Below are 7,161 nucleotides of genomic sequence, written 5' to 3'. Positions count from 1 at the left end.
GATTTTTATTTTATGCCAAAAATCATTAGGATATTAAGTAAAGATCATGTTCCATGAAGATATTTTGTAAATTAAATACATCAAATACATCAAAACTTAATTTTTGATTAGTAATATGCATTGCTAAGAACTTCATTTGGACAACGATTTTCTCAAACATTTTATATATATATATATATATATATATATATAAAATCAAGAAAAAAATCCTGTTTTTCCACGATAAAAATAGATTCTGTTTAGTTTTTAAAATGTGACCCTGGACCACAAAACTGTCCTATCCTAACAAACCATACATCACTGGAAAGATTATTTATTCAGCTTTCAGATAATGTATAAATCTCAATTTCTGAAAATTGACCCATATGACTGGTTTTGTGGTCCAGGGTCACAAATATATATATCATCCCTGGGTTGCACCAACTATAGTAAAACAGGATGGTCTTTTTCCCTTTGTCAGGTTTTCTCTTTCCATCCCACCCCAAACCATGCGGATAAGCACTCATGCTTTCCTCATAAGCCCTTCAACAGGTGGACGGCACTCCGCCATGAAAAAAGCCTTCCGCGGGTCACGCAACTCCTCAGTTCTCTTGTTCCCTTTCCACTCAGCTGTTCCCATCAGGGCTCCAAGCCACCAAACCCACTGACCTTCTTCTGATTTACCAACTCACCAGAAGAAGGCCAGAGAAAACTGACACTGGAGGACATTAACCACCCCGGGTCAAGATGAAAGGTTAAAGGGGTCATATGATGCGATTTCAATTTTTCCTTTCTCTTTGGAGTGTTACAAGCTCTTGGTGCATAAAGAAGATCTGTAAAGTTGCAAAGACTAAAGTCTCAAATCCAAAGAGATATTCTTTATAAAAGTTAAGAGTCAGCCACGCCTACCTAAAACGGCTCGTTCTAACACGCCCCCACATATCTACCTCACTATTTGGGCAGCGTTATGCAACTCTTTCCACATCTTCACGCAAAGAAAGAAGGCTTTGAATCTTCTTTCATTCATTCAGCGTTTGCATGGCTGCTATAATCACATGTGAGTGTACATCTCCATGTCCATTACTGTGAATCATTGACAACTCTGTTTGGGCCATGCCTGAAAAACACACTTCATTACACAGTCTAGAGCCGCTATTCCTGCAAGCCCGTTACTAAGAGTGGAAACCGACTCAAGAAAACACATGCAAACACGGCAGTCTGCGTCCCCGGGGCCCGGCTGTCACTGCGCATACTTTTTGTTTACCATCACACCCTGAGTTTGGGCCCCTGTGGGCTGCGTGCATTTGTTTGCAGTCTCCTCCTAATGGCCTGTTGAGTACATCACCAGCTAAAGAGGCGAGAGCACTTCTTCTAACAGTGTCGCCATGACGATACAATGTTAAATGTTGCATTACTTTATTAAAAATCTTTTTTTCCTTATGATGATGAAATTATTGAGCAAAATTAGCAGCATCATATCCGAGATTCTCAGTCTCTCACACGAAGAAAACACGAAGACACTGTGATTTTGTTTCTCATACACAATAAAAGTATTTTTTCAAAGTCATAAATAAAAAAATAAATATTATTTGAATATTATAAAAAATATTATATTATATAAATATTATAGAAAATATTATTTGAATTTCACGCTTAAATCAATGTTACTAGCTGTTTAGTTTATAATTATTTGTTAAATTTACTAGCAATTTCTGAGTAAAAATAGTTTCAAATTAAAACTTTTTTTTTAAAGAGTATTTTTGTTTTGTTGGCTTAATGTAAGAAATATTTAATATACATGAACAAACATTTAGTTTCAGAAAAAATGGCACACTAGTGAAAATTTTGACACTAATTTGTCCGTTATGATACAAACTGTTAGATATGTGAGTCATGTTAGTTGGTTTATATATATGTATTTTATTTTAATTACAAGCATCACTTACATCAGCAATTGTCAGAATATTGTTCTTACAGTTTGACTGATTTAAACATTTTTTTTTAAAAATATGCCAAGATCATACTGTATTTTTTTAAACCAATGATGTTTGCTTAGGCAAGCATCACTATTACTTTTGCTCATATATAGGGTTCGTGATTCAAATAAACCCTCCTGTATAATATCAATGTAAATTTATCAAAATTGACAGTAAAGAATTTTACATTGTTACAAACGTTTACTATTACAAATAAATTCTGTTCTTTGAACTTTTTATTCATCAAAATTTCCACAAAAAAATATGAAGCAGCACAACTGTTTTCAACACTGATAATAATCAGAAATGATTCTTGAGCATCAAATCAGCATATTATACTGATTTCTGAAGGATCACGACTGGAGTAATGAAGCTTAAAATTCAGCTTTACATCACAGGAATAAATTACATTTTGAAATCGATTTAAAAAATAAAATGGCTATTTTGACCGGTAATAATATTTCACAATATTACTGTTTTTTATTTTTGATCGAATAAATGCAGCCTTGTTGAACATAAGAGACTTCTTTCAAAAAAAAACAAAAAAAAAATTAAATGTCCTTCAGCTTTTTATTAATAGACTATATATGTGCAGGCTTACTTTGGCAGACTTTGCAAATCTGTAAGCCAAATTCTTTTAGTAGTTTAAGGTAGCTACTACTATCAATTTTACAGATTATTAATAAAACTAAGTCATCTGAGGTCAGTGGAAACTCTCTTCCACCTTTCCCTCTGCCACTTTCACTCAGTTTCATCCTGAACTAAACAGACTTCTGCATCTCTGCTGCTTGTAAAATCATTTTCACCGCAGACATTCATCCATACTCTCATCACTTCTTTCGCCCTCTCGAAACTGTCAGCCGTTTCCCCGAAGGCAAAGGCTCTCAGGACAGGAGCTGAGAATGCACATCTGTCAACAACCAGACAGAAGTGACAAACTCTCTCAGAGAGACAAAAGGTGGAAGCAGAGATACAAAAACATGGCAGGAGAAGATATGAGACTGATAGAGAGAATGAAGGGACAGGAAATAATTACAGCTGACAGAAAGTGCAGGAATAAGAAAGGAATGTTTCTTTAATAACAGTGACACATCCCATTGAAATGAAGGGAAATGTAAGATTAGTTTGATCTCAAGTTCTTCATTAGTTCAAAATCACATATTTTTAGCAACATGTACACTACTGTTCATTTTTTTATGTTTTTGAAAGAAGTCTCTTGTGCTCACCAAGGCTGTATTTATTTGATAAAAAATACATTAAAAACAGCAATATTTTGAAATATTATTAATAATAATTTTCTATTTCAATATATATTAAAATGCAATTTATTCCTGTGATCGAAGCTGAAACTCCAGTCAGTAATTCAGAAATAATTTAATTCTGCTGCTTAATATTTTTGTGGAAACAGTGATACTTTTTTAGGATTCTTTGATGAATAGAAAATTCAGAAGAACAATTACTTGAAATTGTATTTTTTTTGTAGTCTTTGCTGTCAGTTTCTATCAATTTAATGCATTTTTGTTGAATAAAACTATTAATTTCTTTCTTTAAAAAAAATACAGTAGTATCCACTGTTGAATAGATGATGACAGAAAATTAATATATTCATTTTTAGTTAACTATCCAAGTCAATTACAACCTGAACTCTACAGTACTGTGTATACAACTTGTGTAATCATGAAAATACTTGCGTAGTTCGTGTCTACTTCATACAGTTCTACTTACTATGCCAAAATTGAGTGCAATAACCTACTCTGTAATCAAAATTATTGTAGGGAGAGAATACCAAACAGTCACATAAACAGGCTTGTGTTTTTTTTCTGTAATACAGCCCTTTATGTACAAACTAAAAGCCTTTGGGGCCCTAAAACAAACCACAGCAGTCATAAGACACCAGGAGAGACCATTAAGAGTCCACAGATTGAAGCCCATTTAAAGGGGTCATATGATGCGCACACACACACACACACACACACACTCCTCTACTACTCCCCATCATCTCTCCTGCAATCCTAATTAGCACTTCCTCAGCTGCTTGGCAACTATCGTCGAGGCAACAGCATCATCTGAGTCCCACAGAGGTGTGGAGGAACAGGCTGTTTCACTAAGTGTGAGTAGGGGGAAATCGGGGTAAACTGCTGGGCCAAAACCCATGCTGAACCTCTATTTGATGTGACAAATGACAACTTCACCAGCTCCAAAAAATAATTAAAGGAATAGCTCATCCAATAATGAAAATCCTGTCATCATTTGACATTTCGAGTAACAGACTCAATATAAATTATAATTCAGTGATATGCACTTTTGTATATTCATACTTGTTGCATCATGAGACATTCATTTGGTGTCACTGACGTCACACCTGGTGGAAAAGATCTTGAGAATTTGAATAAGCGGTGTGAGTTCCAGCAAAGAAGAAGGTTTTCAGTGCATAAGGACTTAAATTGCAGTCTGTTCCTCATATAAAACTTATCAAATGGCTTATATACAGTAATGTACAAGTCACATGGACTTCTATGGAAGCCCGTTTCCACCACAGAATAAAAAAGGGCTACTTTTTATCTCACAATTCAGACTTTTTTCTTTGCAATTCCATGCTTATATCTTATAATTTTGAATTTATATCTCACAATTCTGTTTTTTTCTGCCCCTGAATAAAAAAAAAAAAAGGCAATTGGGACTTTTTATCTCACAAAAGTTTATATCTCTACTCTGAGCTTACATCTCATAATTCTGAGCTTATATCTAAATTCTGAGTTTATATCTCGCAATTCTGAGTTTATATCTCATAATTCTGAGTTTATATCTAAATTCTGAGTTTATATCTCGCAATTCTGAGTTTATATCTCATAATTCTGAGTTTATATCTCAATTCTGAGCTTATATCTCATAATTCTGAGCTTATATCTCAATTCTGAGTTTATATCTCGTAATTCTGAGTTTATATCTCGTAATTCTGAGTTTATATCTCGTAATTCTGAGTTTATATATCTATTATGAGTTTTTATCTCAATTCTAAGTTTATATCTCACAATTCTGAGTTTATATCTCATAATTCTGAGTTTATATATCTATTATGAGTTTATATCTCAATTCTGAGTTTATATCTCACAATTCTGAGTTTATATCTCAATTCTGAGTTTATATCTCACAATTCTGAGTTTATATCTCACAATTCTGAGTTTATATCTCTATTCTGAGCTTATATCTCATAATTCTGAGTTTATATCTCGTAATTCTGAGTTTATATATCTATTATGAGTTTTTATCTCAATTCTGAGTTTATATCTCTATTCTGAGCTTATATCTCATAATTCTGAGTTTATATCTCTATTCTGAGCTTATATCTCATAATTCTGAGTTTATATCTCGCAATTCTGAGTTTATATCTCTATTCTGAGTTTATATCTCAATTCTGAGTTTATATCTTGCAATTATGAATTTATGTCTCACAATTAATTTTTTGTATTTGCTACTGTTAAAAAAAAAGTAATTGTGACTTTTTATCTCACAATTTTGAGTTTATAAAAATGTCTGAATTGTGAGTAAAGTCACAATTAACCCTTATTATTATCATTATTAATCTGTGTTGGAAATGGGCTTCCATCGACTTCTCTTATGATACTTTTTTTCTAAAGTTTATCAACTCCTGGTCAAAGTATGCTTCATCGTACAGGAAAAAGCAGCATTAACGTTCATCAATGGAAATCATACAGAACGACAGGAGGGAGAGTTAATAATGACCACTTTCAGTTTTTTTCCACATCATAATGCATTCAAACTATTGCTGCACTACAGACTCTCTCATCAGCATTAAGTGCAATGCTTTGTTACTGAATACTGGAGTAATGATGCTGAAAGTCCAGCTTTACATCACACGAATAAATTACACTTTACAATATACTTATCACACTGTGATGCATTTGTGCTGCAAAATGCTAAACACAAGCGGCAAAAGTTAAACACAACTAAAGCACAGTTGTCATCGTTTACACACAACGATTCAAAATTGTTCACACTTGTTTCTAATGATGTGATCAAACCAACTGTACAAAATATGAGCCAGCTCAGAGTGCACAAGTGGCACAGGTGACTGAGTGTTGATACGAACAATAGATGGAAACAATTTGAGAAGGAGAGGAAGAAGAGTACATAAGAAGTGGAGGATTAGGAGGAAGAGGATGAGGAGAGAAAGAGTAAGGTATAGAGAGTGTTATCAAGGCTGGATCTGTCAGACCAGAGGGGTTTTTTCTCTTTGTCTAGCAAAAAATACAGCATTACTTGTGATGTGGACAAAGTCCTCAGGCCGGACTCAAGCACAAAGACATGATGCTGAGACAGAATTAATCTCTCATTGACCCTGGTTTCACAACTGCACAACTTGCAGTATTTGAGTGTACTGTAACATGCTATTCATTTAGAGTTTTATTTGACGTTTTTGGCCTTTGCAGTTGGACTGCAGTATTTTTGCAGTATCCAAGTGCTGAATATATACAAACATTCAGTACTATTCAATATTCAGCACAATACTATTCTTGCAGTACATACAGTAGGCCTATACAATATATTCACCTTAGTTGCAATTACTATACTTTTTTACAGAATTGCAAAATTGTTTACTCAATACAATATACTTTTTTCTGTAATGTTCTGGATGCTGTGTTCTCCATTTTTCTCTGTAGTGTCTAATGAATGCTCTGTAGTGTTTTCTTTATTGACTCATGTGTGTGTGATCTGAGAGCACCGTTTGATTTTGAGTGGAAGTGAAATGGTTTTGCAGTGATTGTTTGATTTTGATGGAAGAGTCAGAGGTTTCGTGAATTTAGTTTGAGTATTTGGATTTGTGTTTAAGGTTTTAAGAAAATGAGTGATGGTTTCAAGAAATGCAATTCAGAAAAACTGTAAAATATAAAACACTTCAGCCTGGTGAGCAGAAGAAACCTCTTTCAAAAACATTACCCCACACTTTTGAATGGTAGGTTGCCATTTAAAGGTGAAGTGTGTAATTTACAGCTTTTTTTTCAATTGCTTACACACTAAAATTAAAACTTTCCCACAATTAGCAAAACCTTACACTCAAGGAGCAAAACACCGGCCTAGATTTGCACAACTGTAAGCACATTGTCAGCTTCACACTTTTTGCAAAACATTACACACAGTGATTTGCAAAACACTAAACACACTTGTATGCATTTGACACAGAAAT

At 33.8% G+C, this 7,161-nt stretch overlaps 1 protein-coding gene across 1 annotated transcript in view; it reads right to left on the bottom strand.

Moving 5' to 3' along the window:
• Positions 1–7,161, bottom strand: part of LOC107731552 (unconventional myosin-Ig-like) — a 64,103-nt gene that overhangs the window by 7,271 nt on the left and 49,671 nt on the right. The gene's annotated exons all lie outside the window — the stretch shown is intronic.

Source organism: Sinocyclocheilus rhinocerous, unplaced genomic scaffold (genome assembly GCF_001515625.1).
Source record: "Sinocyclocheilus rhinocerous isolate Xijiao unplaced genomic scaffold, SAMN03320098_v1.1 scaffold429, whole genome shotgun sequence".
In the NCBI taxonomy this organism is placed as follows: Eukaryota; Metazoa; Chordata; class Actinopteri; order Cypriniformes; family Cyprinidae; genus Sinocyclocheilus; species Sinocyclocheilus rhinocerous.
The sequence above is the reverse complement of the archived record's forward strand: the minus strand, read 5'-3'. Positions and strand labels throughout refer to the sequence as shown.